The sequence below is a fragment of the Tiliqua scincoides genome, chromosome 1, assembly GCF_035046505.1.
Source record: "Tiliqua scincoides isolate rTilSci1 chromosome 1, rTilSci1.hap2, whole genome shotgun sequence".
In the NCBI taxonomy this organism is placed as follows: domain Eukaryota; kingdom Metazoa; phylum Chordata; class Lepidosauria; order Squamata; family Scincidae; genus Tiliqua; species Tiliqua scincoides.
Window position 1 is genome coordinate 227021578 of NC_089821.1, and position 10602 is coordinate 227032179.

The window sequence follows — 10602 nt, forward strand, 5'->3', positions numbered from 1 at the left end:
TCCTGCCAGGTGATGCCGAGGATGCGTCGGAGGCAGCGCATGTGGAAAGCGCTCAGTTTCCTCTCCTGTTGTGAGCGAAGAGTCCATGACTCGCTGCAGTACAGAAGTGTACTCAGGACGCAAGCTCTGTAGACCTGGATCTTGGTATGTTCCATCAGCTTCTTGTTGGACCAGACTCTCTTTGTGAGTCTGGAAAACATGGTAGCTGCTTTACCGATGCGCTTGTTTAGCTCGGTATCCAGAGAAAGAGTGTCGGAGATCGTTGAGCCAAGGTACACAAAGTCATGGACAACCTCCAGTTCATGCTCAGAGATTGTAATGCAGGGAGGGGAGTCCACATCCTGAACCATGACCTGTGTTTTCTTCAGGCTGATTGTCAGTCCAAAATCTTGGCAGGCCTTGCTAAAACAATCCATGAGCTGCTGGAGATCTTTGGCAGAGTGGGTAGTGACAGCTGCATCGTCGGCAAAGAGGAAGTCACGCAGACATTTCAGCTGGACTTTGGATTTTGCTCTCAGTCTGGAGAGGTTGAAGAGCTTTCCGTCTGATCTGGTCCGGAGATAGATGCCTACTGTTGCAGTTCCAAAGGCCTGCTTCAGCAGGACAGCGAAGAAAATCCCAAACAAGGTTGGTGCAAGAACACAGCCCTGCTTCACTCCGCTTCGGATGTCAAAAGGGTCTGATGTGGAGCCATCGAAGACATCAATGCCCTTCATGTCCTTGTGGAAAGATCTGATGATGCTGAGGAGCCTGGGTGGACATCCAATCTTGGGGAGAATCTTGAAGAGGCCGTCTCTGCTGACCAGGTCGAAAGCCTTTGTGAGATCTATGAAGGCTATAAAGAGTGGCTGTCGTTGTTCCCTGCATTTCTCCTGCAGTTGTCTAAGGGAGAATACCATATCAGTGGTGGACCTGTTGGCTCGGAATCCACACTGCGATTCTGGATAGACGCTCTCTGCAAGTACCTGGAGCCTCTTTAGTACAACTCGGGCAAACAGCTTTCCTACAACGCTAAGGAGAGAGATGCCGTGGTAGTTGTTGCAGTCACCCCTGTCACCTTTGTTCTTGTACAGCGTGATGATGTTTGCATCCCTCATGTCTTGATGTACTCCACCTTCTCTCCAGCAGAGACAGAGGATTTCATGCAGCTCAGTGACGATGATCTCTTTGCAGCATTTTAGGACTTCAGCAGGGATGCTGTCTTTTCCAGGTGCCTTGCCAAAGGCAAGGGAGTCCAGGGCCACGTGAAGTTCTTCTAGGGTTGGTTCACTGTCAAGCTCTTCCAGCACAGGTAGGCACTCAATGTTGTTCAGTGCTTCTTTGGTGACTACATTTTCTCTGGAATATAGCTCAGAGTAGTGCTGCACCCAGCGTTCCATCTGCTGCGCCCGATCCTGGATGACCTCGCCTGTGGCAGACTTCAGAGGGGCAATTTCAGAAATACCTTCAGAAATACCTATATTATTATTATTATTATTAGAATGAGAATCTGTCAGGACCCACCGAAAGTGATGTCATGACCGGAAGTGATATCATCAAGCTGGGAAATTTTCCACAATCCTAGGCTGCAATCCCACCCACACTTAGCCAGGAGTAAGTCACATTTACTATCATTGTTAAAAGAATATACATAGTAGCTTGTTAAAAGTACAGGTCTGTCACATTTCCCCAAATGCCGTCACATACCAGGGTAGCATCAAGTCTAACATATGAAAAATAAAATACTGAAATGAATGGGGACCCACCTGAAATTGGCTCGCAACCCACCTAGTGGGTCCCGACCCACCGCTTGTGAAACATTGGAATAGAGATATTTCAATATGATTTGTTTCACTGCAATCTGCACAAAATTATACATAGAATGATATATAACATGGTCTTATTTGAAAATATCAAGATTTTAAATATTTTTTCCCATCTTGTCTCCAATTTGGAGACGAGACAAAGGACACATATTCCAGTACTTGTGCAGCATAATCCTACCTTGCGCTGGAACAGGAAGGCCAGAAGGAGGCCTCCTGGCCTGCCTGTTCCAGCACAAGATAAGGGCCTGAAGTGGCTCAGCTGGAGGCAGGGAGAAACTCATCCCGTTACCCTCAGGTAAGCCACCACAGCCCCAGTGGGTCTTCTCAGACTTGCGCCACCTCCGGAGGTGGCATAAGTCCAAGGACAGCGGAGCTGTTTGCAGCTGTTCCATGCTGCTTGGGGAATGGGGTTGGGAGCTGGCATAACAGCCAAGTTCCATCCCTGCCTCCCACTCCCCACCCATCCGCCCCCAGGACCACAGTCCACCTGCTCTCCCCCGCCCCAGAATGCCTCCCTCCCGCTTCCTCCGCACCCTCCCCAGACCCTTGTGTCAGCCAAGCTTGGCTGATGCAACCCTCTCTGCCAGAGTCGGCATGGAGGCTGGCATACATCCCTGCGCCGGCCCTCTTGAGGCGGCGCAAATGCTCTTTACTTGCACCAGCCCAAGGCACTCAGATTGTGCCCTTACTCACTTTTTACTGTAGTCAAGCATGCTTCTTTATTGCTGGGAAGAACAAGAAAGGAAAGTGCAAGGAGAGAATACAATTCCATCCCATAACAGAAGGTTTTAATAGTTCACTCTTTAATGGTCACGCTACTACATGACTTGCCCCAAACCACAGAGTACAAGGTAGACATGAGGTTTGAACCTCATATCATCAAGCCATCCCTTTCCCCATCACATCTGCTCTTGCAACACAGTTTTAATCTTTCTGAAGGCAACCTACCAAAGCTGAGAGCCACATCACTTACTCAAGCCCACAAAATGAATTCAAGATAGAGGTGGTATAGTATACGATGGTGGCTGAGAGCCAGAGCTGTGAACCAAAACATCCCTGCTTCAACTCTTACCTCTGTTGTGACTCACTAGGTGACCTTAATAAGTCTCTCCCTCTCAAACTCAGCTCCTATTCCCCAGCTTTAATATGGGGATAATAATACTTACAGCACAAATCTATGTATGCTTACTTGGGGTCGTCCTCATTGGGGACGACTTGTACTGCACTGGGGTTCCATTCTGGAACTCCTAGTGCAGCGGTTTTCAAACTCTCAGGGAGAGTTTGAGCCACTCTAAATTCTTGCAGGGGCAGGGGGAAGGCAGCGGCGCAATCCCCGGGATCGCGCTGCTGCCTCCTTCCTGCCTCCAGGCTGCCCCGCCCCTTAAAGTGAAAGTGGCCAGGGCCCAAAGGCTAGGGCGTCACGACACCCCAGTTTGAAAAGCCCTGCCCTAGTGGATAAAAAAAATCAGTTGATAAAAAAGCAGTGGAAAAATTTATTTAAAGACCCATTTCCAGGTTTCTTGCCCCTTCATTGCTCCTAATGGAATAAGATCGTGCCTCGACATCCACTGGGGTTTGATTCTGAGACTCCTTGCTGATAACATAAAATGTGTTAAATAAAAGCAGTTAAAAAAATTAAAAAGTGCATCCCTTTACAATTGTGGTTTAAAAACAGGTTTTCTTACTGTTGTAGAGAGGCAGTCAGCAATTAGAAAATGCAAAGGCTCCCCTGCCTTTGCCTGGCTCAGCTGAAGAATGGAATGATCACTTGCATGACTGTCTCTCTACAACAGTAAGAAAAGTTGTTTTTTTAAACTGTGTTTTTTAAAGGAATGAATTTTTCCCCTTCTCCAGGAATCAACACATTCTTTCTCATTTGCAGTGGCCATTCATGTTGAGTCAAATCCATGTATTAAAAATCACTGTATATAAAGGTTGGACCTCTAAGAGGATATACTCTTGTTCACTCGAAAAGCTCAATACAAATGATCAATACTGTTATTGAATACCCCCAAATCATTTCCCTGTCAATTAGCTTACCCTCAAGTACTAATTTTCTATGCAGGTACCTCAAAACAAATGAAAGCCTTAGCTTTAAATTCAACGGGCAGTCATCTTCTGCCATTTTGTGTATGTCTACTTAAAAGTCCCATTAAATTGAATGGGACTTATGCCCAGTTCAGTATGTATAGGAGTGCAGTCCTAGTGCACTAGCTTGTCCAGCCTGCCTCCATTGCCCCACCAGGCACACTCCCTAACAGGGATGTAGGTCCTAGCCAATGCAGCACTGTAGGAGGCAGGGCAGTTAAGGAGGAAACTTTTTTGTGTCTCTGCTGGCATTGAAGTATCAGCCTCAAAAAAATGAAAATAAAAAGAATCCTAAAGAACCCTAAAGAACCCTTTGCTATCTCAAAGAGCAAAAACAAAATGGTAGATGGAGTTTTTTCCCCCCCATGATGGCATTTCAGTGACCTGTGTGGTTTGTATAGTACTCTGCAAAAGAGAGATTTGCAAGATTAAAAGATCTTTCTCTGTGGGCAAAACCCATTCCTGACAAGTACAGAAGGCAATCAAAGAATTTTGCTCTAAGTCATAAGTCTTTCCATTGCAGCCAGCTGTTGGAAAGGGAATGCAGTCTTAGCTTTAAAACAAAGCACTTGTATCTGTGCAACCATGAAACATCAACAGATTCTGTCAAGTGATACTGAGATCTCAGTATTTCCCATGCTGAGCAATGATGCCATTGATTTTTTTTTCTTTTTAGCTATTTATATACTGTATATACTTTTTATTAGTTCAGGAGCTTTGTTTTCTTTGCTTCCTTGACCACAAAACACCCACAGTTCATCAGTGCACAGAATCCAAACTGGGAAATCAGTCACACATCAATTCTTTCACAGAACTCCTCTCACCTCGGAGAACGCTTTGCCTTTCTTTCTTCAGGACTGGCTGTACAAAGAGTCAATGCACACTGAAATATTTTTCAAGCGTTCACTGAATTGTTTCTCAGAGAATCTCACCACAGTTATTGGCTACCTCTCCTCTCCTGCCCCTTATGCTAAAGGAAGGCCAGAATTTCCACTAGCATGTGTGTGCTTCCCTCCAGCCTTTTGCATGGAACAGGGCTGCAATTATCTCCAGTAAACACAGCAGTTAATTCCTGATACAGGAACTATGAAATAAAACGTAGCATGCGCAGAAGTGTTTTGCTTCTCAGATCAAACAGGCCATTGATGAGTTTGAACTTTAAAACTCTTCATGCCTATCCAAAACATTAACATTATTCATTACAAGGAATCATTTATATTCCTTTGTTTAATGTCCAAAATATTCCTCATTGTATTTGTTATCAAAGACAACCTTACAAGGTTATCTGTCACTGTTATCCTCATTTGTTTTCTGAGAAAACTGAGTTTATGCTTTGTCCAAGGCCATCTAACCATTTGGGATTGCAGCTAAACTTTCCCAAGTCCAGCACCTTAGCTAGGGTAAACTCAGGGCACAATCCTAACCTGCGCAGGTACTGCCAGGCAGGGCCTCTGAGAGGAATTTTATCAGGGGGTACAAAGTTTCTTTTGGGTCCCTTCCCAAAGGGAGAGGGGGCAAACGGGGCAGGCAGAATGGGAGAGCAAAATAGGGCAGGTTGAGGGTAGTGATAGTCAGAATAGTCTTTGGAGCCCAGGTCTACCTAACCATGTGGCACTGGCAGCTAAATAAAGTAATATGGAAAACCAAACACACTCCTCTCTAAAATCTTTGAAATATAGAAAATCCATTGCAGAAAATTAGCATCTTCGTATTTGGGTTCACACTAGAATGGACAGTGTGCTGTGTGCACCAAAATGAATTCCTGCAGCAGGTGTAGCCCAGCATCTGGGTCCCTGAGCGACTATACACGCCTTTGTGGTTATTGAATCCACAAGCCAAAGAGCTACTGTAGCAAGCCAGTTCCCTCCCAGATTTGACACTGTATTAAGGAGGGTCAAGGATGCATTCCTGGGCCCAGTGTGTATGGCTTGCAGCTGCAGTTGCCTCTGCATGTCTGCAGTTGTGCCTCCAGCATCATGTGCAGGCAGCAAGTTCAGGTAAGATAGGAAAATGTAAGATATCAGGAACTTTCTGGGCCCCCTTCTTTGACTCCTGGGCCTCCTCTCTGACCTTGGGCCCGGATACAAATTACCCCTTTTACCCCCCTCTCCTAGGTCCTGCTGCCAGGCCACAGTGGCCTGTACTGTATCCAGTGTCGGTTGAGAGCAGGCTGGAGGTCAGCTTGGGGTAAGGGGATATTTTCCCTTTACCCCATGTTGAGTCCCAGCCTATCCTATGGGACTACTCAGATTTGCTCCAGCTATTCAGCTGGTGCAAATTCAAGTGGCCTATGTCAGACTGCCTGGCCTGGGAGTGGGGGGTTAGGATGCAATGTGTACTGCCATTGCCGATCCTGCCCGCTTCTGGGCTTGATCCTCTCCCTGCCTAGAAACAATCCTTCCCCAACCCTGGAACACCCTCCTGCCACCCTCATCTTCTCTGGCCAGTGCAGCTGTTGTATTCAGCCCAGTTGAGCCTGTGCAGGCCTCTGTGCTGGCCCAGCTGATTCCCAAGTCAGCACAAATGTGAATGAAGCATATTTGCAACACTGAGGATCCAGTGCAGGGGGCATGTGCCAGCTTGTTGATGTTTGGATTGGGCTGCCTATGATCTACCCTCCTGATGGATGAGGCAGCTTTAGCTTTTCCTGCCCATCGCTCCCCCCTCACCTCCTGTAATGATGATCAGTGTTGCCAAATTATCAGTTTTGAAGCCTCATCTTAGGCTGCAATCCTATAAACACTTTCCTAGGAGTAGTGTCTATTAAGTCATTCTAGAACAGATAGTGTCTTCACCAGAGAGGGAAGGCTAATGTTACACCTGAAAACACCATTCAATATGTAAACTAGTGACAATCAATGAAAAGAATTCAGACTATAACTGAGTAATTTAGCTGGAAAGCATACGGCCCTTCAGACTTTAAAAGGAAAGCATTTGAGCAACATAACATAATATATGACTAATTATTCTCAGAATGAAGCGTGTTGAAATTAAAAACTTGTTCAGAAAATGCATAGTCGGAAAAGACAAGAGCACAAATAGATTAGGCATAATACAGACGCACAAAAAATGTGGAAATGAATAGGATCTCAAGACAAAATTGTGACAAGGTAACTAATGATGATAATGTTGATGATGATCAACATGTACCTTTTCCTCCAAGTTGCGTCAGGCAGCATATGTGGATTACCCCTGTCCCTTTAATCCTCATAGCAACCTGTGGTTAAGGAGGACTCCATGAACTTCCTGGTTGAGTGGGGTTTCAAACATAAATGTTGCTCTAACCACTACACCACACTGGCTCTCCAGTATGTCTCTCTGAGACAGTGCTCTCTCACCACGAAGCAATCACCATCTGTAAAGCAATTTAATCCCAGCCACAAACCAAATCAGTGCCAGAGACAGAAATTCCTAAACATGTGAGTCACATGCTTCCTGTCTCCTCTCAACAATCTGAAAAGGATGGACTGCTTTGCTTCACTATATTGCCCAGTGTACATCACTCTCTTTTCAGCTCCCTCCCTTCCACTAGTACTTACCATTCTTCATTTGTTAGAATGCCAATAGAAACAGGGCTTCTCACAAATCAGGTTTTCTGGAAGCTGGTTGCTGTTTGGGGGGGGGGGGTGCTGTTTTGGAAATATAATTTTACACTGGATTTTTTCAGGCAGGCTGTGGTCTCTTGTCAATGGCTCCCTCTGGTGAGAACATTGCTATATTGCAATAAGCATCAGTAAGGATGTTTTCGGTGACCAATACAGAACACAAAATAATGAGAATTTCTGCTCAAATCACCATATAAAATAACATCTTATTAATAAGTTATTTTAAGATCAAAACACGGAAAACAACTCATTTCACAAAATAATACCACTTTTGCTTTTTTTTGTTTGTTTTGATGAATCTGAGTAGTTTTTACCAAGGCAGCGAGCCCCTGAAGCGTTTCCGATGGTGGAGTGTCTTGAGTAAAAGTATTTGCTAGAGCAGTTGTTCTTACACATTTAGCACCAGGACCCACCTTTCAGAATGAGAATCTGTCAGGAACCACCCGAAGTGATGTCATGACCGGAAGTGTCATCAACAAGCAGGAAAATTTTTAGCAATCCTAGGCTGCACTTCCTACCCACACTTACCCAGGAGTAAGTCCCATTGACTATCATTGTTAAAAGAATGTACATAGTAGCTTGTTAAAAGCACAGGTCTGTAACATTTCCCCAAATGCAGTCACATACCATGGTAGCATCAAGTCTAATATATTAAAAATAAAATATTGAAATGAATGGGGACCCCCAAAATTTGCTCACAACCCACCTAGTGGGTCCTGACCCACAGTTTGAGAAACACTGTGCTAGTGGGTGTGCACATGCGAGGCAGCTGGGGGGGGAAGAGTCATGAATGAGTGAGGAGAAAGCAAATGCCTGAGTAGAAGCACTGAGAACGAAGAGGTCTGCAGTTCTGACCTGTATTCCTGTATGCAAAGAGAAGATATTGTGATTTAAAAAAAATTCTCCTTGCCTGTGTGGTGCAGTACTTTTGACTGTCTAAAATGATAAGAGTTCACAGTTGAAATGTTTTTTATGTCTTATTGCACTGTTATTGCAATTTTGTATTAAGAATTTGCAATTTTATTTTACTTTTTTACTTTTATAATTTTACTTATTGCAATTTTGAATAAGAATTTGTATAAAAAGACATAACACCACAATTTACTATTTTAATCAAGAAGTTTTGGAAAAAATATCACCCAAAAAACATACGTTGGCACCAGCAAATTATAAAATATGAACCGCACAGACAGGAATGGTTTGTATGTACACCTATGCCTTTTTTGTATTTTTCTTATTTCTGTTTTAACTCTGTATAGTCTAAGGCTGTAATCCAGTGGTTCCCATAGTGTGAGCTGCGGCTCCCCAGGGAGCTGTAGAAACCAGCCAGGGGAGCTGCAGAATCCTCACAAAAACCCCACCACCCTATGCAAAGTATAGGATTGTAGCCCTAATGGGGAGCTGTGGCCACTGGCCCAATAGATCAAGGGAACTGCCAGTTGAAGAAGTTTGGGAATGACTGCTGTAATCCTATGAACTCTTTCCTAAGAGTAAGCCCCACATAGTGGTGCTTACTTCAAACATATATTGAATTGTAAGTATAGTTTCTCTTTGGTCCTCCTTTTGTAGTACCCACAAAAACATACAGCTCTACACAAGAACTTTACATACAGGCAGTTGTTGACCAGACTGATAAACAGAAACTGAGAATACTGCTCTACATTCACCTCAAAATGTGCTGACTGATCCATATTATGATTACCAATAAGCACAACATGCTTGGTGTAATGAAGGTTGCAGTCATATGGTGACTAGAGCATATGACTCTAGGCATAGGGCAGGAGGTCTGGTCTAGAGCAGGGGTGCCCAAACCCCGGCCCTGGGGCCACTTGCGGCCCGCGAGGCCTCTCAATGCGGCCCTCAGGGAGCCCCCAGTCTCAATGAGCCTTGGCCCTTTGGAGATTTGCTGAAGCCCGCACTGGCCTGATGCAACTGCTTTCAGCGTGAGGGCAACTGTTTGACCTCTCGTGTGAGCTGCGGGATGAGGGCTTCCTCCACTGCTTGCTGTTTCACATCTGTGATGCAGTAGTGGCAGCAAAGGAAAGGACAGCCTTGCTTTGTGCCAGGCCTTTTATAAGCCTTGAGCTATTGCAAGACCTTCATTCGTTCATATAAGTTCATCTTTAACATATTCATTTATGTAAATTTATTCAAATTTTAAATGTATATTAATTCTTTCGCCCCCCCCCCCGGCCCCCGACACAGTGTCAGAGAGGTTATGTGGCCCTCCTGCCAAAAACTTTGGACACCCCTGGTCTAGAGGGTTGAGCCTCCATTTGCCTGAATATAACATCTGAAGGTCGCCAGTTCGAGGCCACCGGCACCATGCGACCTTGAAGCAGCTGACAAGCTGAGCCGAGCTATTCCATCTGCTCTGAGCATGGGAGGATGGAGGCCAGATATGCGACCAGATCAAGAAAGAAACATCTGAATGTTGTGGTTTCTTGAAAGATAGAAACCTTCTTTCAAATTGTAAAAATCCCTACGGGGATTTAATTTGCCTGCCTATGTAAACCGCCTTGAATAAAGTCTAAGGAGAAATCTGAGGACCAAGAAAGGCGGCATAGAAATACCTGTATTATTATTATTATATGTACTGTGGGCTCTGAGTAACAGGAGTAAAGCAGCCGAATAACTGCACTTCATTCTATAGGTGGGGAAATAACAAATTTTCAAGTTTCCCTTTAAAGAAACTCACACAATTTAAAAAAAAAGTCACACTGTGGAAGGGGTTTGTATTTATTTTACTTGGGGGGATATCATTACACAAGACATCCCTCAGTGGCAGTCTGAAAGGGTGAAGTCCTCTCTACCAGCTGAAGACCACCTCATGAGTGATGGCAGGAGGTCTGGTCTAGAGGGTAGAGCCTCCATCTGCCTGAAGATAACATCCACAAGGTCGCCAGTTCGAGGCCACGGACACCGTGCGACCTTGAAGCAGCTGACAAGCTGAAGCCGAGCTATTCCATCTGCTCTGAGCGTGGGAGGATGGAGGCCAGAATGTGAAGCCAGACCTGAATGTAGTGGTTCTTGAAAGAGAGAACCTTCTTTCAAATTGTAAAAATCCCTATTTAATAAGGGATTTAAATAAAGCCTGCCTATGT